Source organism: Meleagris gallopavo, chromosome Z, assembly GCF_000146605.3.
Source record: "Meleagris gallopavo isolate NT-WF06-2002-E0010 breed Aviagen turkey brand Nicholas breeding stock chromosome Z, Turkey_5.1, whole genome shotgun sequence".
Taxonomy (NCBI): Eukaryota; Metazoa; Chordata; class Aves; order Galliformes; family Phasianidae; genus Meleagris; species Meleagris gallopavo.
Window position 1 is genome coordinate 58,572,759 of NC_015041.2, and position 15,216 is coordinate 58,587,974.

Below are 15,216 nucleotides of genomic sequence, written 5' to 3' on the forward strand. Positions count from 1 at the left end.
ACTTGGTGGGTGATGCAGGAAAACGGGGATGTTCAATGTGTACCGCAAGGGAACTTGATGTTGAGGGAGTGCAGTCAGTAATTCCTAGTGCGTGTGTTTATATTTGTTTGTATATATTAAGCATGATGTAGTGATGTGGAATAAAGGGGTGGGAATGTCATGGTTTCATGATTTTTCATTATCGGTATTCCACATCATAACATCATGCAATGCACTGGGGGTTTGGACTGCTGATGCTCAAGTTCCGGGTGGCCTGTCCAGAGGAGAAGAGCAGCTACGTTTCCCCACGGGGGCGTTTGCGGTCAGCGAGGAGATATAACTCCCGGCAAGGTCACCTGATGCTCTCTTCTTTTGCCTGCGCTGCTTCGCTTGCGCTTCTCTGCCTGCGCTTCTCTGCCTGCGCTTCTCGCCTGCGCTTCTCTGCCTGCGCTTCTCATCTCAGCGTTGTGGTAAGGCCGATCCACCATCAATTTCACATTCTCTCTCCTTATAAAATTCTGTTGATACCATATTTAGTAAATTACTTTGTTTTACCTCAGATTGTTGCCGCTGTTTTCAATTATTTCGGGGTCCCTTATTTTCTTTTTTTTCCGGGGGCGCGGATCCACGGATCCCTCCGCCCTTCTAGTCACGGAACCGGGCCGAACCAGCCCGTAAACCGTTGACAACGGTTATAGTACTTCACTGTATTCTTTCAACAACAACAACAAAAAAAACAGTAGAAAGGGTGTAATGTGTGTCAATTGTAAAACTTTTTTTCTGTTAACTTTCACAGTTATGAATGCCTTTTCGTAGAGCAGACTTAAAAGCAATATAATTTATTTGAGCTGAATTAAGTTATGTGAGAGATATGATGGATTATTATTTTTTTAATTTAAGGCAAGTATTGATGCACAGTATTATTATCTACTGAGCATGATGTCTACTTCTCCTTAAATCCAAAATTGATTTTTGAAGGCTTATCAGCAGGGGGCATTAATGTGACATTAAATTCCAAATCCAAACTAACAAACAACTCTGCAGTGCCTGTTGTTATTTTATTATTAATAAGTAAGGTTTTTCCTTGTATTTTTCACAAGATCATTTCATCTTTTTTAAAGTATTGCTGGAATCCCAAGCCATTTTCTGACACTGGTCATCTGTTTAACAGGGCATTGCGACTTTCCTTCTGGTTGCAAAAACTGTCTTTATTGTTGTTTGATGCATTTTAGGAGAACCTGATTTTGTGTACAGCCATCTCTTTCAAAGCAGATTATATCCAGCAGAAAGAAATGGTGGTTTCAATGCATGCAAGATTACTTGGAATGAGCATCAGTTGCTCCCTGACATCCTATATACACATTTGAGGAAATGACTGACAGTGCCCCTATTTCCTAGGCTTGTATGTTGGCAGTAGCTACTGACCTGGAGAAGAGAGGTATTTCCAGAAGGAAATTTTTAAATAGCAACATATTCCCTTCAGAATGCCCCATTTCACACTCCACTGACAAAAGAGGGAAAAGTAACCACTCTCATAATTTCAATGATCAGTCACAGAGAATGCATCTATGTGCTCATGCCAATAGGACTTTATCTTCTGTTTTCTGACATTAAGAAAGCACACAAAGAATATAGCATTTCTTTTGCTGAACTCTTATAGAAGGTAATTCACAAAGCTCCTCTATCAGAAACATAATCTAGCAATGAACTGATGACTGAAGGGCCAAAGTTAAAAAGGAAGATGTAACTGTGGCACTGCTCTATTCCTTGGTCTTCCACTCCTGATTGATGCTATCACACTGTAATTCATATTACCCACTATTAGTGTGCAGTTATTGAATCATCTCTGATCTTCCTGTATTAAAATCCATTTATCATTTATAATAATCCACAGTCTGCCCATATAGGTAGCATAATGAGCCAGTAATTTACATAGGTTTCTTCAAAAGTAATGCCTCCTATTTATTTCCATGGAAACTACAACAGATACAATGAGCACACCATCACTACTGCATAGAGCAAATTCTCAGCTACAATACACTATATTTCTACGCGGAACAAGAGAGGTGCCTAAGGACTGAAGGACAGCCAGTATCACTTCAATCTTCAAAAAGGGCAAGAAGGAGGATCTGGGAAACTGCAGGCCAGCCAGCCTCACCTCTGTCCATGTAAATATTCCATGTGATGGAACAACTTGTTCTGGACGACATCTCCAAGCAATTGGAAGAGAAGATGGTTATCAGGAGTAGTGAACGTGGATTCATCAAGGGGAGATCATGCTTGTCTAACCTGTTAGCTTTCTATGACGTCATCATTGTCTGGGTAGATATGGGGAGAGCAGTGATTGCTGTCTACCTTGATTTCAGCAAGGCTTTTGACACATTTTGACACACTCCCACAGCATCCTTGTCATGAAACTTAGAAAGTGTGGGACAGATGAGTGGACAATGAAGAAGACTGAGAACCAGCTGACTGGCAGAACTCAGAGGGTTGTCATCAGCGGCGCAGTCTGTTTGGAGGCGTGTAACTAATGGTGTCCCCCAGAGGTTGGTGCTGTGTCTGGTCTTCATCAACAACCTGAATGAAATGATAGAGTCCACCCTCAACAAGTTTACTGATGATACAAAGGTGGGAGAAGTAGCTGATATACTGAAAGGCTGTGCTACCATTCCACAAGACCTATATAAGCAAGAAAATTGGGTGGGGAGAAATCTGATTGTTGAGGTCTAACAATAGCAAGTGTAGAGTCTTGCACCTGGGAAGGAATAATCACATCATCAGTACATGTTAGGGGATGATCTGCTGGAGAGGAGCTCTACAGAGAAGCACCTGGGTGTCCTGGAGGACAGCAAGGTGACTATGAGCCAGCACTGTGCCCTGGTGGCCGAGAAGGCCAACAACATCCTAGGATGCATTAAAAAGAACATGGTCAACAGGTGAAGGCAGGTGAGCCCACCTTTAGAATACTGTGTGCAGTTTTGAGCTCCTCATTTAAAAAAATACAGCAATCTCCTAGGAGGAGTCCAGCGGAGAGATGATAAAGAGCCCGCAGCATCTGCTTTATGAGGAAAGGCTGAGTAACCTTGGTTTGTTCAGCCTGGGGAAAAGAAGATGGGGGATCTGATAAATGTTGATAAGTATCTAAAGGGAGGTGGGAAGCAAATGGATGAGGCTGGGATCTTGTCAGTAGTGTGCAGTGATAGGAGAAGGACAGATGGCATAAAACTTGAGCATACAAATTCCATACAAAGATGTGAAAGAACTTATTTATGGTAGTGTTAACAGAGCACTGGAACAGGCTGCCCAGAGAGGTTGTGAGTATCTTTCTATGCAATTTTTCAAGACCTGTCTGGACACCTATCTGTGTGACCTATCGTAGGGTACCTGCTTTGCAGGAGGGTTGGACTTGATGATCTCTTGAGGTTCTTTCTAACCCTGCAATACTGTAATTCTGTGAATATATATAAAAACATAGTAACACAGGGACTTTTAGCAACATTCAGACATTATCCATACGGCAATATGTACATGCAGCTGTTTTTGTCTTGTTTCGTTTTTCTTTTAGGGCAAAAACTTGTTTTTTAACAGTGAAAGGAAAAGCTGTATTAACAAAGACCCTCACAATGACCCGTGAAATTGGCAGGGCTCTTCTATGTGTGAAAATTAAGAATCTTCTCTCAGAAAAACCTGATGCATATAATGCAATTTTCCTTTAAAATCTCAGAAACATGGAATAATATTGGGTTTGATAGCCTTCACGATAAATGTAAGAAGATTTATAGAAACTAGGAGACAAAAAAGAATTAAACTTCCATCCGTCAAAGAGGATAATATATCACAATTTTTATTTTTGTACAGAGAGAACGTTATCAGAAAATATTACTAAAATCTCTGAGTCCCAAGTATAATGTGTATTTTCCCTCAAGCAGATCCCATGAGCTTTTCGGCAGGTGGCATTAATGCGCCATCCAATTCCAAATGGCATGCAGCCAAGAAACTGCTACTTTCAGCGATTAACACCTTAAAATGATCAACAAACTATGATAGAGAGTAATTTTCTTACAAGAAAAGCCTGCCTTAAAATGGCATCTGTTCTAAAGGTTTCTTTTTAGCAACAGTAGCAGACTATAGATGTGTTCTGACTATTCTGACATTGAATTAGAAGAAGAAAAGGGCACATTTTCCCACATCTTCCCATGTTTTACCTTCTCTTCCCATTAGAGTGTCTGTAGATCCAGCATTTTCAAACAAAAAGAACATGACTGAAATATTTTAGCATTCAGGTGTGTACAAACATCAATAATATCTACACAGTCCTCTCTGAAAGAGATTTTTTTCTAGCTTGATGTATCTTCAAGTTTTAAAACTTGATCTCCAACTAAGAAGAGCAAGACAAGTAGAGAAGAATAAGAGATATTCTACTGGCAGACATGAATGACCGTATAGAGTCCACATAGAGTGGAGTGATGAGTTATGTTCCAGGGCTGTATGGCCTATGTATCTAGGGCTTTCCCAAAGCAGACAGCAGAAAATCCTGGAATTGCCTTCTGGACTCATTGATGAAACTCTCACCCACTCCACAAAATCCATCATCCAACACATTACAAATACTTTCATTTTTCAAGAATCATACAAACAGCCATTGCTAAAAACAGACGCTTTGAAAGAACTTGTTTGGTTGGAAAACTTGGAACATTTGTCACTTATTCTTCAAAACTCAGGCTGAATTCTTTCCATATCATGAAACTGCCCAGAGGAGAGGTAGGAAATACAAAACAGTCTACCAGGATGTCTCGGAGAACTATTCTTCAAATTGTGCATCAAAGGATTCTGAGTCTGATCCTCAAAAAATGAGATTTTTTTTCCCTAAAATACATCTGAGCTTGAATTAGAATTGATGATGACTATAGTAAAAGCAAGGAACTTCATTAGAAACCAACAGACTAAAATCCTCCTGAAGTCTAATGATACTCCAGTGAGTATAGGGATCAGAGCCGGCAGGGCTGGGACTCAAGCAATGAACTCAAATAACGTATAAAGAGGGGTGTGTGTGGGACAGTTGTCCTACCATGTCCTACCAGGCTATCTTTGCACCATGTGAGATACTTTTATGAAAGAGGTGCTTCAGTCATGAATGACTCACTGTATATAAAACATCAGTTTCTGGATAAAGTTATGAAATTTGCTTTTCACTCTCTGGACCATCTAATGGTCTGTTATAGATTCTCTGAATTTATGAAACCTGTTGATCTACTTAGGTATTGCGATAAAGCAACATAATAAAACTGTAGTAAAATTCAGAGCAACTCCAAAATGATTAGTAAGAATTTGGTCTTGAGTTTTGTCTCCTTCTGACTTGAAACAGAATTTGTCCTTCTGTGAAAGAGCTGTTTTGTATTTGATTCTTTTTGACAGTAGACCTTAACCTGGACTATCTGATGTCAGCCATCCTGGGCATCAGAAATATTGAAAAATATTAGTTGTATTTTATTACCCATCTAATTTCAGTAACCAAACACAAGACTACAACTCACTTAGTTTTGAAATAGCATGCTAAGGCTGTAAAAAATTGATTTGATTGGCACACACACATTTTATTTGCATAAGGCTGTTGTCCAGAGAATTGTCCAACAGAAGGATCCCCTTGAAAGCTGAAACCCTGCCCCTGACTAAAACAATTTCCAAGTTACCATAAAATACTGAGAATGGCTCACTGACTGATGGTATTTCACTGTACAAATGGCACATAAAAGCTGTTAAATCTGTCATGTACTCTAAAGGTATTTTAGTCTAACGACTATTTTCACTTATATAGGAGCTGTCGGGAAAATCTATTCCTCATATGACAAGCAGCATCCAATCCTGACAAGAATTGGGATTCTGGCACAACAAACCAGTATTTCTTTTTCTGAATGCTTTTCATGACTGCTCCATGGCATCTTCATGTGATATCTTTAAGGTGAGCTGTTCACTGAGAGAACTGGAAGTATGTTTTGATTTCAGAGGTGTCCTTGCAAGTAGAAAAGCAAGCATCTTTCTGCAGATTTAAAGGACTGGCAATGGGAGTATTGGATGATAAAAGAATTAAGATAAAGTAAAATGCAAAGGAAGCAAAGATCTGAAGGAAGTGAAAACCAAACCACACCAAAACACAATCCTTATTTTCCTTGTGCTTACTTTCAGACCACAAAATTTAAATATTAATGACGGACTGAGCAACATTTCCAGTGAAATATTTGAGTAAAGTGCAAAGAGAAACACAGTCACCAAGTGATTTTTTTCCAACCTTGACTTCTGGATAATGCAGCTTTCTGCAATGGAGTACATTCTGCAATGGAGTACACACTTCTATAAGAGTTCTTTGTTCATGTCCAAGATGCATCTTTCTCTTCCTGAAAATCATTCCTAACTTTCCTCCACTTGGAAAAAAAGGAGTTACCTTCCTTCAAGCAGCCATTGGGATCAGTAGGCCATTGCCTCATCTGCACATCATTACTCTTCTGACAAATACCAAAGAAGCTAAAAAAATTTCCCTGTCAGATGGACAAAACTAAAAGCTGCTGGCATCATATCTGGCCTAAGGAAGAAGAAGCTGTTTTCCATTCCCAGCACCTTTAACTTGCAGGTCTACACAAGTACTTTCCCAGGAGGAAATCCTTACAAAAGTGTCACAGAGTTGCTGTCCAGTGTTAGAAAGAGCAGCTCTCCAGAAGGCCCATAGTCCTATTTTCCTCATACTGAGAATACTCTCTGAATCTGCTCTCTCATTAGCCATTTCATAGCTTTCATTTCTCCTGTTCTAGAAATCAAAAAAGGCCCCCTGTTCATCTCTGCTCATCAATTTGCCTCTTAGGAAAGACAGTCTCAAGCAGAGATGGATCCTCTCAGGTTCTTAAAAGCTATCCCTTTGGGCAATGCAAATTTGAGCAGAAAGAAAATCTAGTTCTAAAAAAAATCAGTACCTTCCCCCATTTATATTCCAGTGAACATTTATGGGTATACCATAACATTGAAGAGCTGTGAAGTTTAGAGAAACAGCAATAAATTCAGTTTAATGCTTAGGTAAAACCACTGTTCTACAGTATTTCACAACTCAGAATATTTGAAAGTAAGCATGAAGTGTCACACAAGCCAAACGCTTAGACACTACATATTTTGGACCTATTTCTGTCACCTTCGGAAAAAAACAATGCTGCTGATACTGATTTCCAAAGGTGTTAATAGCAGACTCTTTTATGTGAAAGTTTTAATAATGACAGAAATGCTAGGGGTTGGTGTTTGCGGTTAGGAACATGTAAATGATTTGGCAGAAATTAATGTGTGTCCACAGACAAGAGGCTACAGTCAGATCCTATGACACATCTGTCTTTGTATAGAAGGGGCTTTCCCTCCGATAGGTGGCAGCTCCACAAGCTACCTGTGGTCATGCCAAAAAGGAGCACATTTTATTGCTGTTTGCTAAGAATCAAACTGCTACGTGTTGTAAGGAATATTTTGACAGACGTTTGGTTCTTCACTCTCCTTGTGGTCTGAGTCCTTACTCCTCTGTGCCTGGACTGTTTCTTCCTTTTGTAAATGGGGCTTCGATAGTTTCATCAATTACAACAAATGACAGTTTTAAATTCTTAGCCCCGCTGACAAGTTCTTCATTTATTATTATTAACTACTTCTTGCAGCAGTCTAATATTCTCTTTTCATTCTTTCCTATAGTGGCACAGCAGGCTGACATTTTAAGCCTCTACTTAATCCCCCTTCTTTCCCAAATACATAAAAACACTTCATCATTTTCAAATGATTAATACTTCAGTATTCCTGTTTTGCTACTATTGAGGAAAAAAAGAAAGGGAAAGGCTGAGTAAAAGTGTTTCAGAGATAGCAGCTCTCTAGATGATTGCATTTATTTATTACTAAAATGCATTCTAAAATGTTGCACCACTGCAATGAAGATATAACTTCATAAATACATAGTTCTAAAAGAAAACTGCTTTCTTATCTTTCAAAAGTTCTGTTGATAGTTTAAAGCCGTTAAAGAAAGAAGAGACTTATAAAGAAGGAAGAATTCAGCTAGCAGCTACTGAAATGCATCTAGGTTTTCTTAGATAAATCTGAGAGGGTCAAGTTTCAAACTGCAGCAGAAGTCAAGATAAAAGATGTCCTACACAGATGTTGAAATCCTGACAATAGTCTGAGGAATCTATGTAGGCAAGTGTATCTGCCTGTTTCCCCAGCTCTAAAACTGAAATGTAGATTCCCAGAGAATCATAGAAAATCAGGAACTCTAGTTTCATTCTAAGTGAGTGAGTGGCACATTATCTATTAGCAGAGTGAATACAATAAATTAGAAATGACAAGAAAAAAGTCCCAAACTATCAGTGCTTTTTTATAGAAGTTCCCTGACAAGTTCTATATTTAGATATCTGACATTTCAATACCCCTGTGATTGATCACTGTGTTCAGTAAAGACACCAGATCCCCTTGTATCATGGCTGGCAGAATTCATCATTCCAAAACTGCCTGTAGAAGGTGCAAAAATCAAATCTAGTCTTACTCTAACAACACTGACCTTAGCATCTTCTTAGCTGCCTATTCTGTTGCTTATTTCTTCCACATTTAAAGGTTTTTCCCATAAGTTGACAATCTGGGAGGTGGCTGGAGCTCTGAATCTTTGTCATTAACAGAATAGCTCACATTAAAATTCATAAAGTATGCTTGTGCTTCTAGACAGGTGTTATTTAATAGTGCAATGCAGGTTTACAGTAGTTAGACACTGATGAATGCAGCATTTATTGCCAAAAGAAACTGTCTACTGATACCAAGATAACAGATCGCTCAGTCCAATCAGAAGAATCAAATGGAGACAATGTTTTAAAATAAGCAGGCAACTGTCAAAGATGTTTTATTTCATCTACATGGACACAGTCTTATTAATATGTATACTGCCTTATAAAATCCATTTTGTTTGCCTCCAACATTTTTCCAGCTGAACAGGAAGCTTTAAAAAAAACACAGTTACATTATCACTTTGAATCTTATTTGCTGCTTCTAAATAATGTTGTGTCTGAGACAATCTTTTTATACAACTTTTTTTTATCACAGTTTATAATCTAACAATAGTGATGTTAAAAAATCAGTGGTGGCCACTTCAGTTTCCAAAATCTGTAATAATTTTTCTACATAATTATGAATGCAGGGATTGAAGGAAATGGAAGAAGAAAAAACTTGCACTTTGAAAACTTGCATAGTCACTAGGTTTTAGTGTTTACTTGTGATTTTTTTTTTTTCCACTTGAAGATAACATTCCCTTCATCTGTTAGTTCTGTCAAAATAAGTAGAAATACTCACTGCTATTTGCTACAGCCATTAGCCTGAAGAATTTAGGTATTATTTAATTCAGCTGCTCCTCCTCTGAATATGCTGATATCAGAGACCTCCAGAGATCTCTTCCCATCTGAATTTTCCTGCAAGCCCATAACCTTTCTTTTAACTTACATAAGTGTAGACCTAGGTCTCTGACTCAGCTGACCCTGGCTGCCTTTCTTATTCAAATCACATCTACTGCAAATTTCTTCCAACTCCCCCAATGTTTGTTAACTTTCATGTCTGCAGAAGGACTCTGGCAATAAGAAGGAAGAGCCTGAAACTCATCATGATAAACTCATGCTGGTATGAATTCATATAGGACCCATGCCATACAAAGCACTGCTCTTCCCACAGTTAGCCAGTTGGAGAGTCTCGGCATGTTTCCTACCGCTAAACCAAAGTAGGACTGATTTTTGATTTGGCTGGTTAAAGTGAGCATATAAAAATCATGGATGACTGCTGATTTAACTGGCTCCAAGTCAAAGATTAGCAGAATCACAAAGCTAATAAAAGTGTAATCTGTGATGTAGTCTCTTTGAAAAGTTAACTCATGCCATTATGACTGGAATCTTAGATTGGGCAGGCACTAACAAGAAACTCGATTACATTTATGAGCTGCATTTATTTTTTTTATTTTTATTTTTTTTGCTATTGTTTTATTAGAAATGCAGTAATGGTTATAGATTACAATAAATCAAATAGGAACTTAATCAATAGCTCTACTATGAAAAACAAAATATCACAAACTCTTTTGATAAGAGATTTTAAATCCCAGTAGATAAAAATGTTATTAAATCCGTAATGCTGAACTTCTGCACAGAATGCATACATAATACATTTCTTTGCTTTAATAAAGCATGTGACAAGTACTGATGCATTATTACCCTAAATAACTACTTCCATATAGGCAAAGTTTATACTCCAGAAATAAAGCCATTAAGTGGTGATGAACAATGGATTATTGATTTTTCAGGATATACATGCAACACTTAATAACAGAACTGGGGGAAGGAAATGCAGCAGTAATTCAGCCATTATGTAGCCAAATCTAGACATTCTTTTAGTTGTTAAATTTACCCTACTGAAGTCAGAGGCAAAACTGACAGTGGCACCAGCAATAATTTCACAGTCATTACCAACCTGCTTTCATCTGACTACAGCATGTTTTGGTAGCCTTTATCAGTAACTACTGTAAAAATGTAAGAAGCTATTAATTGCTACAGTGTTACAAAAAGTTCAGTCACTCAAACTAATTTTAAACCTTTTAGAACCTATCTTGCCAGGTGTTCAACAAGGTTCCCCATTCATCCCCTCATGCAATAAGGTTGCAAAGGACACAGAGAAAGAAGCGCAATGCTGAATTCATGGTATTTGTAAAACTTTGGAGCAAACCAGCCCAGCTTCATGCACCTCCACCATCTCTGTGCACTATCCCTAGCCACAAATTACAGTGCACTGCATGAAAACCAAACTCTCCACTGCAAGACCAAGAGAGATCACTGACATGAGGCTCTAGGTATGCTTAGGCTGGTGCAGATGGTAAACCCAGGAAGTACTGTGAACACATCACTTGAAAGTGAGAGTTACAGACCCTTATGAACAACCACTTGTTTTCTTGGGCTGTGTAACAGCTCTGTAACAACAACTAGATGCTTAGTGACATACTGATTAACCGCTTACCTATCAGCCCTTTCTAGAAATCCATCCCTAGCTGATATCTGATCCTTTCAATCTTTCTGCTTTAAGATGAAGATGATTCTTTATTCCTGACAGTTAAGTTAAATTTGGAGTGTTCCAGGATGAGCTAATACAATTTAACATTGTAGATACCAAAATCACAGATATCCCAAATCTTAGAAAGTCAGAGCTTGCTAAATTCATCAGAAGTATTATTTTACGCATGATATCAAGCTGAAATAAAATTTGTTAAGACCCATCAACTCTGAACCTGTGGGTCAATCTCTAATCACTGCTGTAAGTAAACACCATACAAGGAATGATTTCATGACTTATGATTTTGTGTATGTTAGGCTTCAGCACCCATTTAGCACAATTTGCACAAGAAACAAATTTCAAAACACCAATTCACACTTACCGATTTTCTGCAAATTCATCTTATATGGAAGATTTTCATGTAATATCTCAAGTAGCTGCACTTTGTTCACAGCTGGGTACAAACATAGAGTTTGTGCAAAATTGGACAGTATACAGCTAGACTTCTGGAAAATGATCTGAAAACTATTTGTATTATATTCAATATTTCCCTGAAGTTCCTTGTGAAACACATCACTGAAGCGCAGTCTGACTGTGCAAATGTATTAGAGAAAATGACATTTATTGCTAAAAATCTGGGATGTGGGGATGGACTGAGGAGGATCAGCAGGCCTCCCTCGTGAATAGTTACGAAATCTGAGGTGCACCAATCTAAGTTAGTTAGAAATACAGAAACATACAGCATCATTTCTCCTTTAAACTATACTTTGTTTTATTTGCTGTCACACACTGTTGCAGCCATAATAGCTTTACTTCTTTTTGTGCTGGTAACCAGATTTTTATTCCTTTGTAATATGAATGGAAAAGATACCAGTTCTTAGGGAAGTTCCAGGATGGGCCAATATTTTAGGGTGGTAAAGTAAGCACAAGACTTGGCAGGCTGATTCTTGAAACCAGTTCTAAAACTCTTCAGAATGTCTAAAGAATGAAAACGCCAATATTCTTTAAAAGCTGAACTGTTTATACTATGACTTTACCCCTGTAACACTGCTAGAACAAAACTCTCCTTTCTGCTGTCTGGGGTGGTAGGTTGGCTGGCTGGTAGCCAGAAGTGAATTATTTTGCCAGCCTGGTGAAATTGGGCACAATGGTTAAATAGACCTAGAAAAATTCTCCATAGTCAGAAACTTTGAATAGGTTTGGTAACGCAAAATAATACATTAAAAATACATTAAAAACCTGCTTTGCCCTGAGGTTTCTCATACCTTTCCTACTGACAGGTTTTGGGAAGGCTGGATATTGTAATTAATGTTACTCAATATGGATTTTGGATTCCTATTCATTCCTTCCCACCTTTTTTGCATAATTCTAAATAAATGTAAGGATATTCCTACAGATTACAGAAAATGTATAGTCACAGGTGCAGATCAGAAGAAATGGTGTAACCGTGTCATGGCAGAGTCAGTCACATGATAATGCACTGATTCTGCAATAATTGTCAAATTTTCTTTCATCAGAGTAAGTAAAGAGCTCAATGTTGCATGCTTGAGAGAGAAAGTATGAAACACCTTCAGATCTTTGAACAGTGAAAAAAAAAAAAAAAAACCAACAAAAACCTCTCCTCATCTATCATACTCTGCAACAAATACTACAATCTAAGTGTACTTCTGAAAAAAGGGAAGAATTCAGCACTAATTTTCATTGACAACAATCATTTAACATCTGCTCATGTTATACACTGTTGTATTTATTTTCATACTGTTTCCTATGTTAAGCCTAATCAAAGTTGCCCAGTTGTTACTAGAAATACAATGATTTATAGAGGACCGAATATGTAACATTTGAAACTTGAATGAAAGAACTCTGTTTTTCTAACATATCTTTTTACAGTTCATTTATAAACAATATTAATTACTATTTTTTTCTAGCAGTAATCTACCAAAAGTATGTTTTTTAACTCAAAAATTTGCAAAGTATCTCTCTTCTTAAAAATCAAAGCAAATCTTATTTATTTCCCCAATTACCGAGTAATTAAAAAATCACTATTCTTTCTGAACCTGGTTGTATAGATCAATGAAGTACAATTTTAAGTCATCACAAAAACTGTTGGTGATTTTCAGGACACGGCAAAACAGATTAAGCAGTGTGTTCACAGCAGCTTCTCCCATTACCAAATACAATTTTTAATCACCCATAAAAGCAAAGAATTTTTGCTACTGTTAATCTCTTCCTTGAAAACTGCATCAAATTAATTGGTGCAGAACCTGAGACAATATTCAGGCTGTCAAATGGATTATTTGCGGTGGGAAAATTTCAGAATAGAAACAGGGGATATAAAATTGGGTTCATATGGCTGCAAGCAACAGTACAATCCTTTGTTCATTTATGTTTTACAGGAAAATGTAGTAATGCAGTTAATCCCTCTTGGGTAGGCCCTTAATGTTAATTTCTAAATGTCCTCAAGAAGATAATCAAATAGCAATCTGTTTTCTTCCAGTGTTTTCTACAGTGCTCATCTCAGCTATGAGCCTTCTGTTGTAAAAGATTTTGTACTTTTTGTCTAATTGTGAGAGACCCAGAAGGAATATCTGTTCAGAAAATTAAATTTAATATTGTGGAAAGGTGGAGTTGGAACTAATCTTTAGGGTCCCTTCCAACCCAAGTCATTCTTTGATTCTATGACATTAGAGCCGCCTAGCAATTCAGCAAAATCAAACCAATACTCATCAGACACCCATTTAATGAGATTAAGCCGATGGTACGCTATGGAGTTATCATCTGGAACAAAGAAGTATGTGACAGACATACCAAGAAAGCAAGCAATAAGGAATGGGGAGCATAAAGATATATTTACAAAGAGACAAAGAGAAATGGATGTATTTGCTGAGTGAATAAGAAACGAAGCAAAGAGTCTCATGAAACAGAAGTGACTGAAGCATAGGGATTATTCAGAAACATCATCTTGCACCAAGAGAAGTGCCTCTGGTTTCGCACAGCATCTGCCACCATCAATTCACACAATCTTCTAACTAGCACAGCTAATGATGGGGAGTTTATACAACACCAGCACACAACATGTCCCTTAGGGTGTTTTGTCCTCACCACATCGCAGGATAGCTGCCTAGTACTTAGTACTGCTGGCAGTGTGCAGATGGAGGAACAAGGCACTGGGATAGTGTGTGCAGAACCACAACAAATTGGCTTGTCTGGGCTGCTCTTAGTGAAGAGGAATTGTCTTGGCTGCCAGGAATGGTGTGGTGAGCAGGACTAGGGAAGTTATCCTGCCCCTTGTACTTGGAACTGGTGAGGCTTCACCTCTAGCACTGTGCTCAGTTTTGGGCATCTCAGTACAGAAAGGACATGGAGGTGCTGGAGCAGTCCAAAGAAGGGCAACAAGTCTTGGGAAGGGCTTGGAATATACCCTATAAGGAGCAACTGAAGGAACTGGGGCTCTTTAGTCTGGAGAAGGGAGGTGGTTGAATCACCATCCCAGATTGTGTTTAAAATCCATTTGGATTTGGTGCTCAGAGAGATGATTTAGCGGATGATTAGGGCAGTATGGCTAGGTTGCAGTTGGACTCAATGATCTCGAAGATCTTATCCAGCCTGAGCTATTCTATGATTCTAATGCTTCTTATTTACTTCCATGCAAACTACAGCTGATACAAAGTGCACAATAATACTGTTTGATAGAGCAAATTTTCAGCTATAAAATACTATTTTTCAAGTTACCACCATTATCTCTCCATCTTCACCAGCAATGAGCAAGAGCCCACGTGCCATCCTCATAAGAACCAACAGAAGTGACCCATTGTTGCTGTTGCCACTGGTGAAATACAGCACCCACCGCCTCACATACACTCATCAGTCTCAAAAAACATTCATAAATGCTGATGAATGTTAATGGGTGCAATTTGCTGCATGAAGGAATTCAGTGACACACCTTTGCTTCGTCTGCACCTCCACACCAGATGCTATTCTATCAGACCGCCAATCCACTGCCATCTGCCACACAGCAACAACAGAATCACAGAATCAGAGAATTGTAGGGGTTGGAAGGGACCTCTAGAGATCATCGAGACCAACCCCCTGCCAAAGCAGGTTCCCTACACCAGGTCGCACAGGTAGGCGTCCAGGCGAGACTTGAATATCTCCAGAGAAGGA

The 15,216-nt window shown here is 38.4% G+C and overlaps 1 protein-coding gene across 1 annotated transcript in view; it reads right to left on the reverse strand.

The window, feature by feature from the left end:
- Positions 1–15,216, reverse strand: part of PLPPR1 (phospholipid phosphatase related 1) — a 298,083-nt gene that overhangs the window by 279,122 nt on the left and 3,745 nt on the right. The gene's annotated exons all lie outside the window — the stretch shown is intronic.